This window comes from Podarcis melisellensis (assembly GCF_964234715.1).
Source record: "Podarcis melisellensis genome assembly, chromosome: 1".
NCBI lineage: Eukaryota > Metazoa > Chordata > Lepidosauria > Squamata > Lacertidae > Podarcis > Podarcis melisellensis.
In genome coordinates, this window is record NC_138528.1 from 29,559,760 (window position 1) to 29,587,600 (window position 27,841).

At 43.9% G+C, this 27,841-nt stretch overlaps 1 long non-coding RNA gene across 1 annotated transcript in view; it reads left to right on the plus strand.

Annotated features, from left to right (window-relative positions):
• Nucleotides 1-27,841, plus strand: part of LOC309373384 — a 36,314-nt gene that overhangs the window by 7,531 nt on the left and 942 nt on the right. The window lies entirely within an intron of this gene.

Sequence of the window (27,841 nt, forward strand, 5' to 3'; positions counted from 1 at the left end):
ATGTTCCATATAAAAGATATCCCACTAAGTAATACTTAAGTCAATGAAATATTAAGTATTTATGTCCATTCATTTCAGTGTGTCTACTCTGAGTATGACTTAGTTGGCTTTCACTCACTGACAGATTGGTAAAGGTGTTGGTTTTTTTAAAGGCCTGCTGGACTTTTTTCCATAGCCTGCTTCCACACTCAAAAGAAGAAAAAGACAAACCACCATGTCAGTTACAAGCCAATCAATCCACTCTTGTATAGCTTTTTGATAAATAAAGAAACGGAACACCCTAGAAACACAAACAGCTTTTAAAAATCAAGGGTTTGTCTCACTTTCTGAGGGAAAATTTGCAGCATAAGTGTCTAAACTGTAGTGCCTCTCATGTTACATTTTCTCTCTGAATGCAGAAATCTACATGCAAAATATCAACGTACATACATACAACAATTATTTTCCCCTTTAAAATACATGGAAATTTTTTGGAACTGGTGTGTGTGTGTGTGTTCAATCCTTAAATTAGTTCATTCATTTCCTAGTTTATTTTAAAAGGGAAACTGTCAATTTACCCCACAGACCCCATTTTGCACTGATGTTTTCTGCCTGAATTCATAATGTAGCCTAAGATGCTCTCTAAGAAATAAAAGGCATGTTGACAACCCAGTCCTATGACTCACAGTGGATGCGTGTTAAGTGTTTTTCGAAGAGGAAGTGGCAACGGTTGCGACATCGCAAAGCGCCACATCACTCTGACACTGCAGGAGGATTTGCTGATGAAAAAGTCATCTGATAATAACACATTTTGTTCCATGCAGGCGGGATAGTACTGAGAGTGAAACCCTCCTCCCCTTCAAGCGATTTTATTCAGGATAAAGGAGGCTTTGTTCAGAGGGATGCCCTTCTAGCCGCCCATATACCATACTGGAAACATGCTAATGAGAACACATGTCAAACAGAAGGGGAAACATTTCAAGCCTTGTGCCAATTCACTATTGACTTAGTGTTTTCATTCACTCCAGTTCCCTGACTCACATATAGGACGTTATTTAGCAATGCATCCTCCCTCCCCCCCAGCTCCCCCCCCCCATGAAGGCTTTCCCCAGAGTGCCTCCTGTCTCATCCATGATTGACAACTGCAAGGCCCACACTATTTCTGTACCAATGATAACCGAGCCGGTTGTCAAGGAAATAATTATTTCTTGATTGCCTCCATTCCCACTGAATTGAATACAGAATGCAGTTTTTCTGCCATAATGAAGGAACGGGGGGGGGGGGGGGGAAGCATTTAAAATGTGGAACGCTTTATTCCAGCTTCAAAATAATTGGCTAAAATGTTTACAGTTGAAGCAGTATGTGCAAAAGTGAACATAATGGATATTTGGTTAATGAGTTTACCTCTTCCATACACAGGCATTGATTTTCTGTCATTTTGTATGTGTGTGTGGAATCCATTCAGTGAAAGTTTTCCACTATAAAATACAGCCTCCATTTGCTTCGTGTTTTTATTGTTTCTGAGATTTGTGATGGCACAACGATCGCTCATGTGTAACAGTTGGACCCTTATTACAGTGGAATTGTATACGAATATTGGAAAACATCAAAGAGGGATAATGTTACGGGATTAGTGAACTGATTCAGTGGGTGTTCTTCTGCAAAATGTACTTTTTAATTTTAATTTTTTTAAAAGAAGGTATTTGAAATGAAAAGGTGGTCTGCGACAATGAAAGATGAAAAATATTTGTTCAGACTAATAATTGGAGGATTTGCAACTATTTAATGAGACCCAAACACCTTTCATGTGCTGCAAAAGTGTGTGAAACAGGAAGCGGAATCCTAACTGGTAAAAAAAACATGAAATGAGGTGAAGTCTGACTAACTCATTGAACTATTTTCAGTGGCAGATCACACAAAAGTGTGCTGGACTGGACATATTTAAAAGCCTGCCAGGTTACTACGAGGGGCATGATGAATTCACAGTTGGCAGCACTGACCCTACCATTAAGCAGAGGGAGGCAGCTGCCTCAGGCAGCAGATTTTTGGGTGTCATGAACAGGCAGCAAATTGATAGATGTTTAATTGCTTGTAATTATAATTAATTATTATATTTTTACCGCCAGGGAGTGGAAGAGGTGCTTTCAGGATTTTCTGCCTCTATTGCCAAAATAACTTGACTGCCCTTGGGTTCTGCTGCACATTTTTACTTAGGGATGGGGGGCAAGATTTCTGCTCTAACTCGGGAAACAAAATGTATTGGGCTGGCCCTGGTACAAATGTCATTGTGATTTCTCATGAGGAAGCATATTTGATGCAGGAATATCACTCAATTGTGTATCTATCTAAATAATAATAATACATCCTCCCCCCCCCCCCCGTACACACAACTAATATTTCCATTGTACTAATGGAACATGCTTGGAATAGGTTTCCATAAGTGTTGAAAGCACCTTTAAATGGTACCCATTCTTTCGCTGGGGATTAGCGTAAATTGCCTTTCCTGTGATCACACCATTTTGTGATTTTCGTTTTTAACTTTTAGAAAGCAGCTGCCTGTTCTCCACCTGTAACAGCTGGGTGGGGGTGGGGAATTCATATGACTCTTTAGACTAGAGACAAGTGCTACGCTATCTTTCCAACTGTTGGAGTGTCCTGCCATTTTGGTGATATTATTCTACTGCCTTTTGAAAAGTTATTTGTTTGATGCTCCTCCACTCCAAACCTCCTCCCCACACTGTGTGTGTGTGTGTGTGTGTGTGTGTGAGAGAGAGAGAGAGAGAGAGAGAGAGGGAGAATGGGAGAGAGAGAGGGAGAATGGGAGAGAGAGAGAGAAAGAAAGAACGAAGAATGCTTATGCACATCTACACTTCAATGCTACCTGTTCTGTATGACAGGATACAATAGAATCATAGAATCTTATAGTTGGAAGGGACCCTAAGGGTCATCTAGTCCAACCCCATGCAATAAAGGAATCTCAGGTAGAGGATCCATGACAGATGACCATCCAACCTCTGTTTAAAAACCTCTAAGGAAGGAGAGTCCACCACCTCTCATGGGAGTCTGTTCCACTGCCGAACAGCTCTTACTGGCAGAAGGTTTTTCCGAATGTTTAGTCAGAATCTCCTTTCTTGCAACTTGAAGCCATTGGTTCAAATCTTACCCTCCAGAGCAGGAGAAAACAAGCATTCTCCCTCCTCCATGTGACAGCTTTAAGTTATTTGAAGATGGCCATCGTATCTTCTCTCAGTCTCCTCCTTAAACATACCCAGCTCCTTCAAGCACTCCTCATAAGGCTTAGTTTCCACACCCTTGATCATCTTGGATTCCCTCCTCTGCACACGTTCCAGCTTGTTAACATCCTTCTTAAATTGGACACGGTATTCCAAGTGTGGTCTTACTAAGGCAGAATATAGAATGATACTATTACTTCCCTTGATCTGGACAGTAGACTTCTGTTGATGCAGCCTAGAATAGCATTAGCTTTTTTTGCTGCTGCATCACACTGTTGACTCATGTTAAGCTTGTTGACTTATGTCATGGGTAGGCAAACTAACACCTGGGGGCCAGATCCGGCTCAATTGCTTTCTAAATCCGGCCCACAGATGGTCCGGGAATCAGCGTGTTTTTACATGAGTAGACTGTTTAAAATGTATTTAAACATTTATACATTTAAAATGTATCTCTGGGTTATTTGTGGGGCCTGCCTGGTGTTTTTACATGAGTATAATGTGTGCTTTTATTTAAAACGTATCTCTGGGTTATTTGTGGGGCATAGAAATTCGTTCATTTTTTCCCCCAAAATATAGTCCGGCCCCCCACAAGGTCTGAGGGACAGTGGACCGGCCCCTGCTGAAAAAGTTTGCTGACCGCTGACTTATGTTAAGAACAGGGCTGCAGAGAATGAATGGGAAAGCAACTGGAGATGGTGAAAGACTGAGTGTTCCCCGGTAAGGTTGTGCATGTTCCTGCATCGTGGCCACGGCTGCCTGACTTTTGATGAGAAAGGAGGCAGGCTCATACTGGAAAGCTTAGACTGCACCTTCTGCATTGGAAATAGTGGTAAAGAATGACGTAGCAACCATCTTCTATAGCATACAGTCTTGATCAATGCTGTTGTTTCCTGTGAGCATATAAAGAACGTTTCTGTAGATTCCTGGCCCTTTAAGAGAACACACAGCATCCCTGAGACTGGAATGCATAGAATGTTTCAGTCTTAGGAGAGCACAGATGTATTAACACTAGCCAGCATTCTGTAGTGAGGGAGTGAAAGCCAGTTTGGTGCAGTGGTCATCGTGTTGGTCTAGGACTTGTGAGTCCCAGGTTCAAATTGCCATGATTCTCACGGGTGAGCTTACCATGCCTTCAAAAATATCCCCTGCTGTCTAGATTCACAAACATATTAAGTGTCGCTGTGTAAATTAATAATGGGTATATGTGTTTTAAAGGACGCGGGTGGCGCTGTGGGTTAAACCACAGAGCCTAGGACTTGCTGATCAGAAGGTCGGCGGTTCAAGTCCTTGTGACTGGGTGAGCTCCCGTTGCTCGGTCCCTGCTCCTGCCAACCTAGCAGTTCGAAAGTACATCAAAGTGCAAGTAGATAAATAGGTACCGCTCTAGCGGGAAGGTAAACAGTGTTTCTGTGCGCTGCTCTGGTTTGCCAGAAGCAGCTTAGTCATGCTGGCCACATGACCCGGAAGCTGTACGCCAGCTCCCTCGGCCAGTAAAGCGAGATGCGCGCCGCAACCCCAGAGTCGGGCACGACTGGACCTAATGGTCAGAGGTCCCTTTACCTTTATATGCATTTTATTTATTTATTTATTCAATTTCTATACCGCTTAATTTTTTAAATAAAAACCTCAAAGCGGTGTACAGCATATTAAATCAATAAATCAGTAAAACAATAGCCGGGGGATGTTCCTCCAGCCCCATGAGGAGCTTCTTCAGTGGGGCTGGTGAGTGTGGGCCCTGCCCTCTAGGCCAGGTGGAAAGGGCCTTGTACGGAGCGGCCTTCACTCCTCACAGCCCTAAGTACTTGATGAATGGGTATATGTATGCATAGATGTGTGTGTGTGTGTGTATACACTATCTCTCAACTTGGCCTACCTTGCAAAGTTGTTGTGAGGCTCAAATGGTGTACATTGAAAGAGTCTGAGTTATGTACACCGCTCTGAGCTCCTTCAAAAAAAGCAGGATTTTAAAAAACCAAAAACTATAATATAAATATTATTGAATATTTTCTAGACATCAGAGCTTCATGTGTACAAACATTAATAGACTCACCAGATATGAACAGTGACAATCTCATCTCCTGTAGCATTCACAAGGTTTCACATTTGCAATTTCATACACACCCATTCATCAAGTCTTTCTTTACTCAGAGGCACATAACATGTGTTCAGTAATCTAGACAGCGGAGGATATTTTCGAAGACAGGGTAAGATGACTATAAACACACCCACTGATTAAAAGAAGCCAAGAAAATCTCAGTAGGAAATGAATTTGATCATTAATGTGGAACAATTTTCATTGATGAAGAAAAAGAAAAAAAGAAAGAGCGAGGGACACAAGCGGGTGGATAATTTAAGTCTTGGGTGATTAACAAAGGAACAGAGAAAGGAAACAGCCTTAAAAGAACTCTGCGGAGACATAGATGTGGATGAGACAGTTAATGTTTGCCTCTGGAGGATTATACTGTATCAAGGACTGTAAATGGAAGTGTTTTAAGATTTATATTTGTGTAGCTGAAAGGAAATTTTAGGTCAGAGGATTTGGACTTGTGTATAAAGTCTTGGCAAAAAAGGATAAATTTGTGTGAATAAGATGACATGAATAATATAGGACCATGTGGAAGAAATATGTATGTGAGTAGTACTGAGGAGATCGCTTTGTGGCTCTGTATGAGCCTGAATGCTGTCTGAGTGGGAGAGAAAGAAATGCCTTTGTTTCTAGACTCCTTGGTTCACTGAAAATAGCTCCTGGAAATGCCATTTCAGATTAGAGAGAGATGGCTGGAGAAGGGGAGATTTCATTACCTTCCTCTTTTATGTGATGTTTTCGAGATGGTAATGTAAGAGGAGAGTTATAAATAGATCCAATCACAGCTGCAGCATTCTAGAGTGCATGTTAATACCAGAGATATTTGGGGTGTTTCACTGTGTGCAGTAAAACCAAATGAGAAATGATGGCCGCCAAACAGCAGCAGAGACCACCTGACTTTCTTGATTTACCAGGCTGGAGTGTGAGGACAATAGGAACAGAAGAGGAACAGAAATCTATAAACTGCTGCATTTTCCAATGTCATCATTTAATTTTTTAAAAATGAGAAGCTTTGAAGGAAAAATTGAATTTTGCTGTTTTGAACGTGAAATGTTTGAACTGAAAATTCAAAATATGAATAATATAAATTTGTTGCAATTTCCAGAGGGAGTCTGTGGTATAAAAAACAAGAAGTCTGGTAGCACCTTAATATTCTCTCTCTCTCTCTCTCTCTCTCTCTCTCTCTCTCTCTCTCTCTCTCTCTCTCTCTCACACACACACACACACACACACACACACACACACAGTGATGCTGTAATAAAAGTCCTTATCCTTTAAGAGCCATTTAGCACAATTCATTTAGGATTGTAGGATTTTATATTGTTTTAATTTTGGTAGCCTTCAGATATGAAATCTCATAAACTATCAGATGCCAAATAGCAAATACTAATTACTCTTCTTTATTTATCAAATGCTGTAAATATCACTGCATAACTTGCAAATGCTATGATTAAAAATGCTATTGCATGGCAAGTATAAAATAAAATAAATTTAGGTACACCACTGGTTTGAAAAATCTTTTCCTGGGGAATCCTGGTTTCTTTAGCGTCAGATTACACCATCCTACATACAAATAGGAAAGTATGGATCTTTATGTATCCATAATAGGAGATATCAGCCGAGGGATATAACAGCAGGTGTGGTGAAACTCCAAGCTTTGCAGTACAAAGAGAGAGAGAAAAGCTTTTAGAAAAAAACTCTAAGGGGAGGGCAGAAAAACAGCCTAATTATAGCTGAACATATTCAGTGGGTGTGAATGCCCAACTGCTGATGGGAAGGGGCAAATAAACCAGAACACCAGACCAGAAAGTATGGTTGAGAAGGACATGACAGAGTGCAGAATACTGTACCTGGAACTGTGAACAGAAGCACTCTACACTGCAGCATTGTGTTGCAGGTTCCAGTTGTGTTGCTTTACATGTGTCTGAATGCCATTATTACTTTACTTTCATTATTATTAATAATTAAAAGTAGCTGCAGTGGCGTTGGCGTCCCCCCCATCCATATCCATGAGTGGAAAGTGGGTGTAATCCTTTCCCCTTGCACCATTTTTCCTTCTAACATTCCCCTGAAGCTGCGTATGGCATCCAATAGCTTTAGACTGGGGGATTTTCAGTGTGGGGAATAAAGGGTTAAACCTCCCCATTGTGGTTCCTGGTGTGCCCCAGGCTGTCTTCTCTCTCTCTCTCTCTCTCTCTCTCTCTTTTAAAGTAACATATAAGGAATCCCAAGCATGGAATTTGAAGACACAGTTAAAAGTGCAATTTGATCCGCCTTAGGCTTCCTCTGTGTAAAGATCAGCGAAGAGGCAGCTTGGTCACTGGTTATGTGACTGATTTCCTTCCACCCTGAGCCAGTGATTGGGGAACCCTGGCTGTTTCTAAGGCACACACTCAATTCACAGCGGGCTCTGGCGATGCCCGCCACTGCTCCATGTGAACTTAGTGGGCACATGCCCAGGAATCTTCTGCAAGGCGAGTAGGATGCAGAAGTTTCTTGGCAATGTGGGGAGTCTTCCCTGAAGGTCAGCGCTGGCGTCAGCATTGGCATCCTTGGGCAGCTGCCAGGGCCTTCTTGGTTCTCTCTCTCCCCCCCCCCCCGACCTAACACTCCTAGCAGCTCTCAGGTCATGCTTTTAATTCCTTACATTGCCCCTGTGTGCTGGCATTTGTAGAGGACATTGAGGACAATCAGAAAGGGCGGCAGGTCCCAATCCAGCACTGCTTGGAGCAATGCCACTGCAGTCGGGTAAGCCTTGCAGGGCCCACTGAAAAGGAGGGACATGTAAGAGCTGTTTGACTGTGGAACGGACTCCCTCAGGAGCTAGTGGACTCTCATTCGTTGGAAGCTTTTTAAGCAGAGGTTGGATGGCCATATGCCATGGATGCTTTGCTTGAGATTCCTGCATTGCAGAGGGTTGGACTAGATGGCTCTTAGATGCCTCTATACGGTGGTACCTCGGGTTACAGACACTTCAGGTTACAGATGCTTCAGGTTACAGACTCCACTAATCCAGAAATATTACCTTGGGTTAAGAGCTTTGCTTCAGGATGACAACAGAAATTGTGTGGTGGTAGTGGGAGGCCCCATTAGCTAAAGTGGTGCTTCAGGTTAAGAACAGTTTCAGGTTAAGAACGGACCTCCGGAATGAATTAAGTTCTTAACCCGAGGTACCACTGTAGTTGTATGATTCTATGTAGCCTAGCCCTGGCCCTACTGAAAGTAAAAAGCCCTGGCCCTAGCCCTGGCCCTACTGAAAGTAAAAAGCGTGCAGAGGTGGTTTTAGGGTAGCATGACCAGTTCAGTCATACTGGGTGCCGGCACCACAACAATTGTGTAGAATGCAGCGTGAGAGGCAGGGGCGCGTGCCAAATTTTAGCATCACATAAGGCTCACTGAAATTTGAGAACCCAAAGTCTGCCACTGAACTGTGCATGTCGAATGGTGGTGGGGAATCGCTGTGATATTCATACCATTGCATGTCAGGTACTGTGTGCCATTGCATGTCCCCTTCCAAATACTTGCAGGGGACCAATGATCAGGTATCAAACATCGGTTATCACAGACACCCGTACAAATACACAGTAAGTGTTGGGTATGTGAGCACTCAGACAAGCTGAAGATTATTCTACATCGGCATTTGCACAGGAGGATTTTGAAGAGAATTTTTTGGAGCAAGCATGTTTGCACTCCACAGCTAATACACACACACACACACACACAATGCATGCTAGCCTGGTTTGCTCTATGTCATGGGAATTCGTCCTGCGCTTTCACATACTTGTGTCTCCAAGATGAAGCTGTTCACAATCCGCCTCCAGTGCCTGAACTGAGCAAGGGGGGTGGAGGAAGGGAGCAGAGGTCACAAGAAAAAGGCTTCATGCGTGCAAAGCTTCAGAGGCAGCCAGTGATGTATTTTTAGCTGCTCTAGATTCCCTCTGCTGTCACGGCTGGGATGTGATGCTCATTTTATTGCCACGGGGATATGCCTAGAATATCAGGCTGCCTGAAAAACAGCCTATGCAGCAGAACCAGGGCTTGATTTAGCATTTGTGGCGCTGATCGCCCACATCCACCGTTGAGGAAGGTGAGGGGAAAATAGTCCTCCCTGTGCAGTTCCTGCGAGAGGCAGAGCGGTAAAAGCTGTGACTCACTGAGAAATATGGTTCTGCAGGAGCAGTGCGTCTGAACCACACCTTAATCTCAAGCTGGCTGTGCTTGGTCTGTCTAGAAAGACGAAGTGAGTTTTTTAAATTATGCAATCAATACATTTTCTAATCGTTTTTGTGGCCCGTGATTCAATGTTCTTTACTGCAAAATAAAATGAAGTAATGCAACGTCCCTGAACAAAGGATGCTATTATCTTCTTCACAATTTACAATTAACTCCATGCATTTATTACACAGCTAAGCATATTTACTCAGAGGGGATTCTCCCCCCAACACATATTCAGTGGAGATGATTTCCAGGTGTCATGGAGGGTTCAGAGGAAAAAATCAGGAAGCTAGAAAAGAACTTTATTTTCTCCTTTAAACAAGAACAGAGCAACAACATCCAGATACAACCAAGTTAAGTGCCACCTAGTGACTTAATTACATAATGATACGTGGGTGGCGCTGTGGCTAGGGCTTGCACTATGGGGTGAGCTCCTGTTGCTCGGTCCCAGCTCCTGCCCATCTAGCATTTCGAAAGCACATCAAAGTGCAAGTAGATAAATAGGTACCACTCCAGCGGGAAAGTAAACGGTGTTTCCTTGTGCTGCTCTGGTTTCGCCAGACGTGGCTTAGTCATACTGGCCACATGACCCAGAAAAACTGTCTGAAACCCCAGAGTCGTTCGCGACTGGATCAGGGGTCCTTTACCTGTTTTACCTTTACTATCCACAGGCTAGACAAATGCGCAAAGCAGAGGTTTTCAACCTTTTGGAGTCCTGGGGTCCCTTGACCAACTACATTCTTTCTGCGGCACCCCTGTGCGGTTCAGGAACCCAGTTATGTCACCCTTTGCCTGCAGAGCTGGCAGCCCCTCACCTCACCCCTTTTTGAACACCCTCCCTTGTGGAGTGTTCCCTTAGCCTCCTTTCTTCTCTTCTCTCCCTGGGAGTCCTTTGGGCAGCTGCACCTGCCACCCCTGGTCTCTGAGCTGCCCCCCTGCCCCAAAGAGAGGTGCCTTCTCACAATGCCCCCAGGGGCCTGGGAAGCACCTCCTGGCTAGCTCCAGAGGCACCATCCGTCTGGGGAGCTTGTAGCTAGGGCTGCTGCAGCAAACAGCTGTGCAAGCCTTTGGGAGGCAGAGACACAAGAGGACATCAGAGAAGGGAAGGAAGGAAATAGGAACAGAGACCAGTGTTTCCCATGGCACTCCTGACCATCATTCAAGGCACCCCAGGGTGCCCCAGCACACTGATTGAAAACCACTGGCGTAAAGGATACTTTTGGAGGCAGCAATACTTCTGAATATCAGTTGCTGGAAGCTACAGGAGGAGAGAGTGCTCTTGCGCTCTGATCCCCTATTTTATTTATAAAATACAGTGGTACCTCGGGATGCAAACGGCATCCGTTCCGGAGCCCCGTTCGCACCCAGAAGCAAACATAACTAGCGATGGCACATCTGTGTGTGCGTGCGTCACTTTTTGCCGCTTCTGCGCATGCGCGTGATGTAATTTTGAGCGTCTGCGCATGCGCAAGCGGCAAAACCCGGAAGTAACGCGCTCCGTTACTTCCGGGTTGCCGCGGAGCGCAATTCAAACACGCTCAACATGAAGCATATTCAACCCGAGGTATGACTGTACTTTGTGTTGCGGCAGGCTGTATAAAATGTGGTTGCAAACACGGGCTAACACTCTGCATGTTTGGGTGCACATGTTAGGTGCATGCATAGGGAATATCAGGGATCACCTCTCAGTGGTAGAGCACCTCCTTTCCGTGCAGAAACCTCCTTTCCCAGGTTCAGTTCCTGGCCTCTCCAGTTAATGGATTGGGCAGCTGCTACCTGGTAACTAACAAGCGATGGGAAAGGCCTCTCTATCTGCTCGAGATCTTGGAAAGTCACTGCCCACTCAAGGTGTCAGTACTGGGCTCAAAGAACAAGACTGACTGACAGTATGTTCCCTCAAGTTGTTTTTTAGAGGTTTTAGCGAAACTATTTACGTGAAACTATTTACTGTTGTCTTGTCTGGTCCCATAGAACATGAGCTATCAAAAAATAAAAGATGATGGCTTTGATTTAGGTCTCGTGGTATGCAACAAAGTGTGGCACATGACTTCAGTCTACAAATGGGGGACACCCCCCCTTGCCCACCTCCATGGTCTCAGCCAGCACTTTCAATGGGGTCTGCATGAGAACTGTGATGCCCACACAGAAGCATGTGCAAGTCCTAACCCAGCAATGAATATTTCTGCAAGAGCATCATAGGGCCAACTCTACTTGTTTCACATTTTCAGCACATTTCTGAAACTGGATATGTAGCTATAAGGTTTTGTTTTTTGCTATCTGTCGAAATTTACAAACATTCGACTATCTGTCGAATAATTTTGACATAATCTGTCGAATAATGTACAAACATTCATAGGACTGCAGTAAAGAAGTACAGTATATCTCCTATTAAAAAAATAAATCCATTTGCATTCTGCCTAAAACCATAACAGGCTGGAGTTCAGATTACGCCTGGTGTGTGGAAAGGACAGTTACTGAATGGATCATGTCTATTGCACACCTGCTTGTCCCTTAGATTAGCCTATCCACACAAGGGCTGAGTCACAGTGGCAGGAAGCAGTGATATAGGAAATTTGCTTGGATATTATTTCTTCAGAAGATTTCAGTCACAGTGGATTTCATTCTCCTGGGACGTCAAAGCTACATTCCGTTCTCAGGAGAGAAATAAACCCCAGCAGGCAATAGGCAATGAGACATTCTGCTTGCCTTCAAAGTGCATGAGAGAAAGTAGTTGTCACACAGCAAGGGAAATGTGTGGCAATCTTTAGGAATCTTGCAAGACCTGGTAAACAGAATCTTCATATCGCAGCACAATCTCTGAGAGAAAGCACACTCTCATTTGTCAGTAGAAAACAAAAGAAGGAGCGATGGCAAGCTACCTATGAAGACAGGCATTATGCTTGCACAATGAAGAAACCGACTTTGCAGTAAAATTTTATTAAAATCTCTCCTGATTACCCCCCCCCCACCCTATATTTGCAGCTCCCCCTACTCATATTTAGTCAGTGTCATTGATACAATGCACTGGGCACCAAACACAAAACATTCATTTTATATATGCATCTGCTTTAAAAATCTCTCCTCCCTCCAAAGATTTTGTTCTTTGATTTTATTTTGATAAAGTAGTCAGGCACATCTTTTGGATTCCATAGAACTTACTTTTGAGTAGGATTGTGCAGGTAGCTACAGTATTGCAAGTGAACATACAGAGTTGTGTATGAAACCTTATTCCCTTCCCCTTTCTTTTCTTTCTCCTCCTGTTTTTCTTGTCTGTTTGGATTATAAATTGCCTGGGCAGGAAGCAGTTTCTTCCCCCTTTTTGTAAAAAGAAACCTGGCACATTTTTGGTTCTATAAATAAAATGAAATGCAAAAAATACCGAAATCCCCACATTAGTTTATGACCGATATTTGCTGCAGCTATTCAGATGGTGCTTCCAGATGGGGGTGTTACATTTATTATTATTATTATTATTATTATTATTATTACTACTACTACTACTACTACTTGATTTTCCTATGTGTTTTTTGAGCAAGTTAGATTTCATACGTTTCTATTTTCCCCCAGTGGTAATCTTCATTGGTATTCTCCTGTTTGTCATCCAGCAACAGTGGAGGAAATGTATCAGGGTTATTTTTTGCTTTTTCATTTCTCCTTTCAATCATGCCTCCTCCCAGCCTCCATTTGTTTTTCTGTTCTGAACATGCATGGAGGTATTTCTGTAACTGTGCTTGCACATCTTTTGGGGGGGGGGGAATCCTCAGGAGGTGTGAAAGAGCAAACATTAGCAGCTCTCTCCAGCCAGGGACTGTATCATGTTTCACAATGAGCAAAATGGAAGCTTTTGGGGTTGGATGAGGATATTCATATTCCTTTATTTTCACTTTTGCTTTTTACTACTGAGGTCTTCTGTGCAAGAATGCTAAAGACCTTTATCATCATCATCATCTTTTTTATTTTTTTCAAGGCCACTGTATATACTGTACTGCATTTACCGTCTCCCAGGTAATGTTTCACATTTACTGTGCAGAGATCTTGAGAGAATACCTCTTCCAATCTGGTCATGCCTTTAGCACGCAGCAGCTACTGGAAATATTGATTGATTGACATGTATATCCCGTCCTTCATTGCATATGATGTTAGGATGGGTTAACAATACAGACTGCAGTACAATAAAATAGGAGCTATGGTTACAAGAGTAAAAACAATAAATTGCAATACTGTGGAAGCACAGAGCAAAACACTGATAAATGACTACTGGTTTAGGCCATACTCATATCTGTTCTGAAAGCCTGGCAGAAAAGAAAGGCCTTCAGCTGGTGCTGAAAGATGGGCAACAGCAGCACCAGACAAACATTGGTGGGGTAGGTGCTCCACAACCAGGAAGGCTCTCTGACAAGTCATAGATCCTCTGACCTCCTGTGTTGATGGAATGACCAGAGGTGCCTCCGCAGCAGATTGCAAAGAACACAAGCTTTTTCAGGTAATGGGTCCCAGGACATTTAGGGCTATAGACATCAAAACTAACACAATGAATTGACAAATAGATGACCCTCACTTTGGTACAGGGGATCAATGGAAACAAAATGGGCAAGTTGTTCTCAGCTGAGGAGCAAAGGGAAGTAGGGGTGTCAGTGTGCTACTCAGCCACCCAGAATGGCTGGGGTAACCCAGTCAGATGGGGGACATCTAAATAATAAATTATTGCTATTATTACTCCTACTGCTACCACTACTAGAAACCACATTCAGAATGCCACCACAAAACTGTCCCCTGCAAAACAGCATTAGCAAGTTTGCATATTAGCAACGACAAGTTAATTTCACTCAGCAGCTCTTCTGGAGTAAGAGAAAATGTGGATTAAATGTAAAACGTATGGGCTGCTGTTTGATGACAATGCTGCAATGCCAATACTGCAAAAAACAACATGCATACATGAGTACTTCCGATGCCACAATAAACTCCTATCTCAAGGCACTAACACTTAAACTGCTTCTAGCCCTTGGTATTGGTTTCAGGATCCATTCTGATGATGTTGTAATTCAGGCTGCTTGCAGCCAGCAGGTTCCCACAATGCTGGTTGTGCAATTAGGTGAGACACCACTGGAAACAAACCAGAAACGTGGGAAGCAAATTAGGAATGCAGAAAGCTGTACCTGGGGAAAAGAGGTGCAACATCACAGGCTGTTTTGCATGTACGATAGCCATTTGTTTGGGCTATGCCACCTGTGCTTCCCTTGCTATATACAATGCCGCAAGGCTCCAGCACAGTACTGTATATGCTACATGCTATATGAACGTGGGTGACGCTGTGGGTTAAACCACAGAGCCTAGGACTTGCCGATCAGAAGGTTGGTGGTTCGAATCCCCGTGACGGGGTGAGCTCCCGTTGCTCGGTCCCAGCTCCTGCCAACCTAGCAGTTCGAAAGCACATCAAAGTACAAGTAGATAAATAGGTACCGCTCTGGTGGGAAGGTAAACGGTGTTTCCGTGAGCTGCTCTGGTTCGCCAGAAGCGGTTTAGTCATGCTGGCCACATGACCCGGAAGCTGTAAGCCGGCTCCCTCGGCCAATAAAGTGAGATGAGCACCGCAACCCCAGAGTCGGCCATGACTGGACCTAATGGTCAGGGGTCCCTTTACCTTTTATATGCAATATAGGAAGGCTGCAATGTGAGATCAACACATAAGAGGGAGGATAGAGCACTTGCACTGCAGGCAGAAGGTCCCAGGTTCAGGGTCCTGTACTCCAGGTATGGCTGGGAAAGGGTTCTGCCTGAAGCTCTGGAGAGCCACTACCAGTCGGTAAACAATTCTGAGCCAGATGGAGCCAATAACATGATTCGGTGCAAAGACAACTTCATATGTAGTGGTTGGGTCCCCTTACTTGACATCTGCATCTGGAAAATTCCCAGTCTGTTCTGGAAGTGACTCCAGATTTCTGTCCCTCATTTTAACACAAAGTAACACACTTCAGGAACTGTGCTGTGGAGCAAAAGCAGGCAGAACGGTTGAAACTGAATAGATCCTGTCTGGATCAACTGGCAGCTTTTGCAGTGGATTTCCGCATGGGGCGGGCATGGAAACATTACACATCAGGAAAACACAGCAATTTCTGAAGGGGAAACATAAAGGGTTTGAGAATCCCTGGCTTAACTGGATCAAAATAATACAAAAGATGTCTTCTTTACATGTGCACCAGACTCTCAACAATATATCTCACCCTTCCTTTTCATCTTTATCCAAGTCAATTAAGCATCTTATGAAGCAGAAGGCTTTGAGTGGATTGGAGCTTGTTCTTGCCTTGCAAGGGAAAATGGAAAGTGGGGATTCCTTTTTTCTCCTCTCAGCTGGGCTGGGCAGCAGCATCCTTTTGTGAGCGCCAATGATGTCATCGGTAGCCTGGCTTCCTCCTCCTGTCTCCCCTCCCTTCCCAAGTCCTTTAAGGTGGGGGAGGGAGAAAAGTCATTAAGCACTACAGTAAAAGCTGATTCAGGCCACTGGGGTTTAGTCCTCTCAGAAAATGCGTTTGGGAGGAGAGATTGCAGAGTCTGCTCACTGCTGACCTGCTGAATTATGACTTTAATGCAGTCACTTTAATAACCCGACCACCAGATGCAATTTATGGCAGAGCAGGCGCCCAGGCGTTTTTCCTTTCTCTGATTACTACTCCCCTCCCCCAGCCCATTACTTCTCCCTGCTTGCTCTGCTAATGGAAAAATGTTATGTGTCTGTGTGTGATTTTTCTCTCCCTCCCTCCAAAAGCAAGACTTGTTTTCAGGAACTGGTGGGAAATGAGAACCTAATGCACGCAGCCGAACAAAAAAATGCCTCCTTCTTCCCTCTTCTTTTCTAAGGCTCCAACCAGGAAATCTGTAATGGAGTCTTATCTTCTTGTTCATTCTGCTTCTGGTGCCTTTAAAATCTCGCCTAAGGAAAGACTGGGGCAAACTAAGCAGTGGCCTAACTGAAGAGGAGTGGCACATGCTAAAAATGAATGGTTTTTGCAACGCACAGCCCAGTGTTTCTGCAATTCCTCAGTGATGTCATGATGACATGGATATCAGGACTGGTGAGAGGCATTGCCATCAACAAATCTACTCAAATGTGTTTACAACGGGACATTTACATACTACAGAAATGGGCTGGATAGATACTAAATGTGTTGTGTTTTAAGATTAATGTTTGTTTGTTTGTTTCAAAAAATTGATACACCGCTTGATTGTAAAAAAACCCAACAACCCTCAAAGCAGTTTACAAAAAGATAAAACAAGAAAATCGAGAAAAGTTCACATTCTTTAAAACATACAAAAATTAAATTACTAAAACATATCTCAGCTTTCTAAGTTTCTGGGTAGGCTTGCCTAAACAAGAATGCTTTTAGCAAGTGCTGAAAAGAGTACAGGGAAAGTGTCTGCTTAATCTCAGTTGGCAGGGAGTTCCAAAGTACAGGTACTGCGTAAATGATCGAGTTATTGCAAATGCAGAATGGGTATGAATGAGTCTTTATTTGTGTCAGCCATCAGCCATAGCAAAAAAAACAACAATACGATACACAAAGAATAGAAATAAAAAGTCAATTATATAAAATACATTTTAAGGTTTTGAATCAATAGTCAAATAGTGGCTCTCATTCTGATTGCCCCAGCTTAAAAACCTTGCAAGCTTTGCTGTCATTTGTTCTTCTTGATATGCCAAGAGAAAGGACACTGTGGCAGTGGGTGGGGAGAATGGGTATTATGTGGTAGCGACAATTCCGCCAATGTTTCAATTGTTGCAACAGCATCCCGGGACTGCCCAGAGTTGTTTAACAATCAATCCATCATCCAAGGGAACTCTGGGAATTCTAATTCTGGGAGGAGAACAGGGGTCTCCTAGCAACTGTCAGCACCCTTAACAAGCTGCAGCTCCCAGAATTCCTTGGGTGAGAGGGGGAAAGCCATGACTGTTACCATGGTGCCTTAAATGTATGGCCTGAATGTGGCCACAGGCTTAAAAGCAGTAGCACAGTTAAGTATTTTCAGACTCTAGATATAATGGGTTCCCTCTTTCGATCACTTTGCTTACTTTAAAATATGGCCACCCATTTTGCTGCCTGAGGCAATGGACAAGATGGTGCCGCCCTCTGTTCCATTTACAGAAGCTAACTGGCAGTCGAACCTGACTTCAATGCTGGCAATGGGGCACTGGGCTAGCCTAGGGTGTATATGAGAGGTCTGTGGCAGGCATAGCTCTGATCTCCAATAGAGAGGAATGGCTGGGAGGGCTCAGGAGAAATGGGAGGAAGGGGAAGAGGTCTGTCTCTCAAGCATAGCCTGCAAGTGTCCCCCTGCCCCAAATGGGACATCCCGTTTTCTCACGTGAGAGCACAGCAGACATTTTGGGTGCTGTGATCTTGCACGATTTTGACCTTGCCTCCCAAACAGGTGTTTTTTTCAGAGCCACAATCTTGCATGACCCTGAAAAAGTGAATCTTTTGGGCTCCCCGATTCACATGGGCAGGAAGATGTGCATCCTGGTTTTTTTGGACTCAAAATGTTGGGTGGTATTCTCTAGGTGATTGCCTTACTCATCTCAATGGTAGACTCAGCCCTGCCTGCTGCATTGTGGACCCACCTGCTCATTCTGCTGAGTAGGGCACTAGGCATCGACTCCAAATTCCTGCCCTGAAAACACCGCTACTTAAAAGAGGCGTTCCCTCCTGTGTGACAGAGCAGGAGAAACACCTCTAAAATGGCGTCTGCTGAGACTCAAACGTACTGTGTGTCCTTTCTTTAGAAAGCTATTATTTCTGACATGTGGATTTATGCATATTGGACCAATGGACTAAAATTCATCTGATTTAATCAGTCAAGACTTCTCCAATCTGATGACAGCCCTAAGAAAGCTGGAGAATGTCCCCAGTTTTGTTTCTGAACTTTGGATCTCTCTTTTCTGTTCCCTTCTCATCTAATGTCAAGGCTCTTCCTCCACAGCTTCCCTCTGCTTCATTAGGTAATTTGTATAACTATATTCTAACCCATTAACCTCCATTTGCTGCCAGAGGGTGGAGGGGGGGGAGGCGGAAATCACAAATGTGTCACATTCTGATCAATACATTCAATCTCTTTCTCATACAGAGATGGAAGAAGCTAATAAAGAAAAAGAAAGATTAAGTGCATAATTTTTAAATAACATCAATTGTTCGCTAAAGAAACTTTGACAGAAAAAAAAGCCACAACCCAGGTCTTTGGTGTGTGTGTGTGTGTGTGTGTGTGTGTGTGTGTGTGTGTTAAGAACAAATGTGTTACATTTTACTCCTCCCCACCCTGCAAGTGTAGATTGTTCCTTCTTCAACAATGAACAATGGCATCTTTCAAAAAGCTTCCAAAAATGAAATTTTCGGAGCAGTCCTTTGCAGCCAGTGTTAAATATTTACTAGTGGGTGAGACATCCCTCCTGTTACAGCAAATACACTTTTCTAATGACCTGGATTGTGAACCCGGGTGGATAAATGTAGCAAATTCCTCTAATAATATCCTGCTTCTCTTGCTGTTCAGAAAACACTTTCCCCCAAGCCTTGAAATTTGCCGTGTTATTGCACAACACTGAGCACAGCTCACCCAGTAAAGAGATGTAGAATACAAGATCAGCTACTGTTTGTTAGAGATAGCCATAAATTATGTTTCGCTTTCTGCAGGAATTTGAGCTGACGTTGAGAATTAATTGACCTTCTTACAACGTATTCTGTATCAAAATAACTATCTTGATCACTATAGTATTATTTTCTCTCCTCCAGAGAGAGAGAGAGAGAGAGAGAGAGAGAGAGAGATGCATTAAGCCAGCTCATCACAGTGGTAGCAATAGCCTTTAAATTTGCTGCGGGGGGGGGGGGCTTGCAGCCCTTGGCATCATTTCATGCAGTGTGGATTTCAGAGATTCGGTTGTCGCAGCAACACCACACATTTGCAGCTCTAGTCTAGTGCTTTAATGGCCATGGTTTCCCCAAAAGAATCCTGGGAACTCCAGTTTGTGAAAGGTGCTGACCTCACAGAGTTATAGTTCCCAGCAGTCATATAAGCTACAGCTCTCAGGATTCTTTGTGACGGTTAAAGCAGTATAAGAATGCTTTAAATGCATGTGAGGATGTGACTGAGACCAAGAATCACAGAACTGTAGAGATGGAAAGGGACCCTGAGATCATCTAGTGCAACCCTCTGCAATGCAGGAATGGACACCTCTCCCATACGGTGATCACTATACAATCTGTTATGTACTGAGTTGAATAGGATCCAAAAGGCAGCAGTCTGATTGGTTCTAGAACAATAGGATTCAGAATGCAGCAGTTGGCGATTGGTCCTAGAACAATAGGGTCCAGAATGCAGCAGTCTGATTGGTCCTAGAACAATGCAGCAGTATGATTGGTCTGCAGGAGCCACCCAATCCAGCTCCAGGTGGAAGTGAATCCGCAACTTGATTGGCCTACAGGAGAATCCCAGAATTAGCCAATCACGTGCAGCCTATTGTGTAAATAATGTATATAAAGCTGATATTTTGGAGGAACTTTAATTCCTCACTACTATGAGCTGAATAAAGAGCATGAAATCCACTCTCGATTCCGAGTATTTTTCACAATCCTACAAGGCTTACTGTATTTATAACTCGCCTTGCCTCTAAGTAGTTCAAGGGGAAGTACATGGTTCCTTCCGCACCTCATTTAAACCCTTCAACAACCCTGTGAGGTAGGTTAGACTGAGATAGAGTGATTGGCCCAAGGTCACCCAGTGAGCTTCATGACTGAGTGGGGGGCGGGATTTGAACCCGGGTCTCTCAGGTCCTGAACCGACACTCTAACCACTACACCACACTGGCTATATACATTGTATAGGCTGGCAGAGGACCTGGTAGCCGCTCTGTGGTGGCATCCTTATTATTGTTAATTAAATTTCTATATCGCCCATCCGAGGATCACAAGGCAGTTTACAACATAAAAACACAAAAATACACAGCATAGTAACAAGCACAGGCAGTCAACCGCCCCTATTTGTATGGGGAGGGCATTCTGCAAACATGACAGATGCCGACATTGTAATCTTTTTGGTACCAAGCCAAAATGAAATTTGTTTCCTTAGGGCTCATCCAGACTTCCTTTTATACTGTGTTTCTAGGCACAGGTCCATGCTTTAAAGCTCTGTGCCTGAGTGGGTTTTTCCCCGCGTCCTACATTTTATCACTGAATTGGAGCAAACAGCAATCGGGTTTCCTGCAGATTGCTGTTTGCTCTGATTCAACTCTGAAACACAGTCCTGATCCAACAGCCTCTTCTTCTAGCTAATGGTTGTACTTCTGATTTGTTCATCTGCGGAACAACTCACTATTCTTATTTCCCCACCTCCCGTTTTACAGATCCATGCATCTCATGTTAATGCCATGTCAGAACGAAGATGCTGTATAAACTGATGCAGTGGTATCCAATTCTGCAAGGGTTTCTCTCCCTGAGCCTCCTGCCCCTCCAAAAAAACCCCCTCTTGCTTGCAACATAAATGGTTGTGTGTGTGTTTTTAAAAAAGCATACCTCTTACATCAGAGGTGGGGAGCTGGAAGTGTTTTCACTGCGGAATAAACGGAATAAACGTATGGGCTGTGAAAGCCTGTGATTCAGAAAATTCGCCTGCAATATTCCCCTCAGCTGTTGCCATAGGTAACCAGCCTCTGCAAAACACTATTTACCCTGGAATGCAAGGAGACTTGGAACTCAACAAGGACATTCATTCCAGTTAACCCCTTCCTAGCGGAAAATAAAAACACATCACACTGTGGTTTCAGCAAGAACAAAAGAAACCATTTAAAGTCATCATCTTTTATTGGCCTGGCAGGAGTTCCTGTGTCTTTACCAGTTAGGTGACAGACAGAGATTTAACCAGGTGCCCCCTTTTTGAATTCCTGGGAGAATTTTGTTGAATTCTGCTATGCTGTGCAGGCTCAAGAGCTTTGTCCACCAAAAGTTGGCCATCCTACTCTTACTGTACATTTCATCATACTGCTCTGAATGTTCCCACAATTCTTTGCTGTAGGGTTGCCAACTGACCACAAAACAGCTGCCCAGCTGGCTCATGAGTTCTTCTACATTACCTTGCTATGCAGAAAGGAGCAGGTGGACCCTCTCACAGCACGGAGATAAATACAATCACTAATTGTTGCAGATCAATCTATTGTTAGCTGTAAGGGCAGAGTCAAACAGTGGCAACTCTACATTGTTGTACATGCTGTTATAAAAATGAATGTGGTGGAGAAATAGACTCTTGCTGCCCTGATCCTCCATCTATAGCCACACTGCCTGCCAATTTGCTACCTTTCCTCTCTTTTTGCTCTTGGCTGTGTGGCCAATACATTGATCTGAGTTGTTTGGGGGTTTTTTCCCACTGGCACTGGGAGTGCCAGTTACAGAGAGGTGCTAGTACCCGAAAACTCCAGAGGTGGTCCAATAAATGTAGGTGCCAGTGGCTGAAAATCCAAATCAAACCATCTGTGATGCTAAAAACATTTTAAACAACATTATGATCAACCAATTCTTTTGGCAGTTTGCTGCCCTTTATCAGTACAGTATCTCAAAAACTGCTGCCAGAAGGAAGCTGTCCCACCCTGCCGGACCGGCCAACCTCAGCACATCAGTTTAAGCTAACTGAGGGCAGCCCGTGTGGTGTCAGAATATCAGGCTAGGACCAAAGGGACTAAATTTTAAAAATGATAATATTCTTCACTCGATAATTAAGGTCACAGAGTGACCTTGGGAGAGCCACTATCTCTTAACCTGACCTACCTCACAGGATTGTTGTGAGGACAAATTGCGGCAGTGGAAGAAATCCTATACTTGTTGATCTATGCTGCCCTGATTCCTTGAAGGAAGGACAGAATGAAAATATAATTTATTTTTATTTTTTCATAAAAAAGAAACCTTGAGTAATACTGAACATCTTTTTGAAGTGGTATGATTTTTAACTAGCGACTGTGTTGACATGCTCATATAAGCAGGGTGTACTAGTCCAATCCTCTGCAAAAGTGTACAGGCTGTCTCACTTTTGGCACCAAATTTATTTTCATCACTTCTAGAAAATGCCATGCAGTTTGGCAGCTGGCATCTTCATGATTACCTTCCTTCTGGAAGGGGAAGACTTTTCCAGAAACATTTTTCAAAGCCAACATCTGCACAGGAGGAGGTGCAGTTTTGCCCTGTTTACCAGCCCAGGGTCCTTTGCCGCTTTACTTTGCTCGCAGATGCTGGAAACCTTCAAAGAGCTTAGCTTTAATTATTGCTGACTCACCTGGCCAGGTGTGATTCATTAGCCTGAGGCCCATTTCTTTCCTTCTGACCTTCCCCATCCCCCCAACCACACCTGCAACCCAAGATTCTTGTCTTCATATGAATGCAAATTTTTCGCAAGTCTGTTATGCTCCCTGCAAAGGTGCATATTTCACCCACCCTGGCTTGGATCTATTTATATATTTCCCAGTGCTTCGTCTATACCAGTCAATTGCGCATAAGTGGGGGGAAGCCTGTACTAAAACAGATTAAAATCCAGAGCATTTCTAAGCATAAGGGGAGGCTTGTCTAAACAAGAATGTTTTTAGAAGGCATTGAAAATAATACAGGGAAGGTATCTGCTCGATATCAATAGGCAGGGAGTTCCAAAGATGCTGCCACACTAAATGACTGAGTTCTTACCAATGTAGAATGAGTATTATGTGGCGCTTGTATTAGTGCCAATTCCACTGATCAAAGTGGTCGAATGGGCACATATGAGGTAAGGTGATCTCGTAGGTAGACTGGTCCCAAGTTATTAAGGGCTTTGTATACTAATGGCAAAGGGATGCGGGTGGCGCTGTGCTATAAACCACAGAGCCTAGGACTTGCCAATCAGAAGGTTGGCAGTTCGAATCCCTGTGACGTGGTGAGCTCCCGTTGCTCGGTCCCTGCTCCTGCCAACCTAGCAGTTCAAAAGCACATCAAAGTGCAAGTAGATAAATAGGTACCGCTCCGGTGGGAAGGTAAACGGCGTTTCCGTGCGCTGCTCTGGTTCGCCAGAAGCGGCTTAGTCCTGCTGGCCACATGACCTGGAAGCTGTCTGTGGACAAACGCCAGCTCTCTCAGCCATTAAAGTGAGACGAGCGCCACAACCCCAGAGTCGTCCATGACTGGACTTAACTGTCAGGGGTCCTTTTACCTTTATACTAATAGCAATATCTTGAACCTGGCCCAGGAGCAGATTGGCAGCTAGATTTCAGATCTCTGAGCACAGGTGTCATGACAAGGTCTCATTCCTGTCAGGAATCATGCTGCAGCATTCTAATTTTTAATTTTCCTTGGAGAGCTTACTGACTTCTTTCACAACCAGTATATAACACGTATACTAATTTCCTTCATCCAGTGTTAGAGGATACATATTGATAACACACATATCAGCAATATAGGAAAATAGAATGATTTCCAACCAAATTGTTTACTTCATTCATTCAATTGTGCAAGAGTTCTAGGGTTATCACCTTGGAGGTTTTTTGTTTTTTTTAAAGGCCCAAAGGTGTACAATTTAACAATAAATAGGTTCTGGGCATTCAAAATCCAGCCAGGCCAGCCAGAAACCAGTTGGGGGGAATCCAGTCTGACTGGAAGCCAGGATTGTGCTATGAGGCTCTGGTTGACCAGGAAATGAACCCAAAAGGCAGCCATGGAATTAAGCACCAAGCATGAATGTAATTCCTTGAGCTGAAAGATTGTGATCTGTTCTCCTTCCCTTTGTGCTGTCCTGCCATGCTGCTAAAGAGGTAAAGGGTAGGCATGGGGGAGAAAGGGGATTCAGTTCATATTTAAAGGCAAACCTACCTAATTTGCACCTGCCAAATCAACTGCAAAAACACAGCCGTTCTCTGAAGTTCACACTTAGCCAAATGTTTTGATGGGTTTCTCCAGTCAAGCAACATGTACAAAAATACATATGCTGGGTTGCAATGTCCATAAAGAGGCATATGTTACTGAAAATAGCTTGCACCATGCACAATTGCTTTGCAAAAATGTGCATTTTGGGAAGACTTGCACATAAGCATGTGTAGATTGGCAGAAACTTGAATTGAAATGTTGATGGATTTTCATGAGACTTAAATAAATAAATCAGAACGATATGGAAATGTGAACTATGGATTAGAAAAATGAGTAACTGAAACTGAGAAGCTGACTTCAGTACTACATGAATCCCAGAGGCAACCTGGAGATGCCTAAGCTTCACTAGGGTGCTTACCCCAAGAGCAGACAACTGCCCCTTTAAATTATCTGCTCTAAGGATGCGCGGGTGGCGCTGTGGTCTAAGCCACTGAGCCTAGAGCTTGCCAATTGGGAGGTTGGCGGTTCAAATCCCCGCAATGGGGTGAGCTCCCATTGCTCGGTCCCAGCTCCTGCCAACCTAGCAGTTCGAAAGCACGTCAAAGTGCAAGTAGATAAATAGGTGCCACTCTGGCAGGAAGGTAAATGGCATTTCCATTTGCTGCTTTGGTTTTGCCAGAAACGGCTTAGTCATGCTGGCCACATGATCTGGAAAAACTGTCTGTGGACAAACGTTGGCTCCCTTGGCCAGTAAAGCAAGGTGAGCACCGCAATCCCAGAGTCGTTCGCGACTGAACTTAACTGTCAGGGGTCCTTTACCTTTACCTTTTTAAGGATGCGATGCCTACCTAGGAAACACACCTGAAATATTTCAGCCCTCAGTAGGAGTTGTTTGTGTGTGAAGATAAGGGCATAAGATCCCTGCTGGATCAGACCAAAGGCCTAACTAGTCCAGCACCTTGTTTTCCACAGTGGCTAACCAGATGCCTGTGAGAAGCCCACACAAAGGCAGTAGCCCTCTTCTTTTGCCCTTCCTCAGGAACTGGCATGCTGCCTCTGGCCTTAGAAGGAGGGCCAGTCCAATATATTTTGCTCCCTGTGACCACAGACAAGATGGCACTCCATCCATAGTCCACATACAGAAGCCAACTGGGATGCCAGTCAAATCTTTCTTCAACACTGTTAATGGGATAGAAAGTCTCTTGATTGTATTTGTTTTAAATTGATGTTAACTCTTCAGAAATAAATAAATTGTTGTGTCCTTGGGCCAGTCACAGCCTAACCTCCCTCACAGGATTGTTGTGAGGAACACAGCCAGGTATTCTACATTGAGCTCCTTGGAGGAAAGGCAGGATATAAAATAAAAATAAATAATGACAGGTTACAAATAATCTTCACAACATCATCTTCCACTACCCCTGAAGGCAGTAGGCTAGTTTAGCAAGTCCAGGTCAGCTCTGTTCTCAAGGAAAGGGGAATGCCCTGGCCCTTAGGAGGAACAGGCCGGAGGCTGTCACCAGTGCCTCCAGCATCTACCACCTGAGGTGGCTGATTTACTTTGCCTAATGGTAGGGCTGGCACTGTTTGGAGAACAGTATGTCAGAAAATGTAGGAACAGGATGGACCTGTTCTTAATTCTTTTGTTAGATGGAACAGATTCCCTCATTTAAATAAGCGAAGTAATCTCACTTATTGAACTAACTTCTATCAACACAGGGACATGCAGTAGCTGAAGCTCTGTATAACTCTTCATCAAGCTGATTAAGAGTTCAGTGTAAGCTTGTATATTTCTACTGCAACCACAGATTGGTGCAACAGAAGGATTTATCTTAACCTATTTTACATCTCGTTCTCTGCTACCAGCAGAACATAGACTATTGATTAAACAAGACCTTTCAAAATGAATTTTCCTTTAGGTTAACCTGCATGGAGAATCTCAGGTATATGTTTTATTTAGGGCACATGAAACATCCACTGTTTGCAGGCAGGCACAGTTGTGTATGATAAATGCCTCCCACTCCATACAATTCTTAATGCTGCTGTGAAATTAAGACAAATTCTCTTCCTTGTTTGTTACCCTCTCTAGTGGAAACAGACAGGTATTTATTGGGAGATGGGGAGGAGAGGAATATTTCTTATAGGTTAGCAAGTTAGCGTGCCAGAGAATTTTCTTATGTGGAGCAGCATCTGGTTCTATGATGGGCAAAAGTGTCATTCCTCATAACCTGGAAGGGATGGTTTGAAAATTCTGTGCCCGCTTAGAACAAATGGAGAGAGAGCGAGAGCGAGGGAACACATTCTGAAAGAGAAGCCTGAGCAGCCTGGGCTTGGGCACAAAAGGGTTACAGGCTGTTCTGCTGCATTCTCTGGAGGCAGGCAAAACCAAGTGTGAGACAGTGAGGTCAGCATTACCTTCCACTGCCTAGGGCCCCTCGCCTGACAATGCCGACATTCCAGCACATTCCAGCCTTCCACAATAAGAGCCTTCATTGCTCGTATTTCCTGACCCCTCTAGATTAAAGCATGTGAAGTTTGAGATATATATATTGCTCGGCACCACAAACACATAATACGTTGCACCAGAAATAGACGGATGGGAAACTGTCTGCAGCTGTTGCTGCATAACACTCATTATCTGTGCCAAGCTCATCAGCAGAGGGAAGCATGTGGGGTGAGGGGAGAGAGGAGGCGGCCGCAGGATGTGCAGCCCAGGAGTCCCGGGATGCACAGCCGGTAGGAGAACTGCCATATTGCACAGCACCCGTTTTCCTGATCCTGAAAGCCGCCTGAAAAGCGAAGGGAATGGAGAGATAATAGAGGAAGCGCGAGGTGTAAATACCACCCCTATTAGAGATATTGCATGTTATCTATCTGTTCAAAGAGGTAACCTTTTAGTTCAGCTATGGGACTCACTCACACAGGAGACAGTGATGGCTGTAAGGAGGACTATGCAAGTTCATACAGAAAGCTATCAATGGCTACAAACCACAATAGCTATGCTGTGCCTCCCTGGCGAAAGGCAGTTAATGCTTCTGAGTACCAGTTTATGGAAACCTCGGGAAAGGAAGACTCATCTTGTGCTCAGATCCCGCTTGCCTGTTTCCTGCAGGTATTTGGTTGGCCAGTGTGAGAACAGGATGCTGGACTAGATGGGCCATTGGCCCAATCCATCAGGCTCTTCTTTGGTTCTTCGTAATGTCTTTAAATTAAATGTTTTAAAAAAGAATATATCTATGTAAATGCTGCTCTTATAAATTTGGCTCACTTCCTCACTAAAACAGGAGTGGGAAAGTGGATCCAGAGGTGGCCAACCGTTTGTGCACCCACCTATCAATCGATGTCATATGATGTCAGGGGATTCAAATGTCAAGGAAGAACTGGAAGCCCTCTCTAACAGGCTGTGTACACACCACAAAGCACATCTGAAGCACATTCTTTCCCTCAGAGAGTTCTGGACACTGTCGTTTGCCCCTCACAAA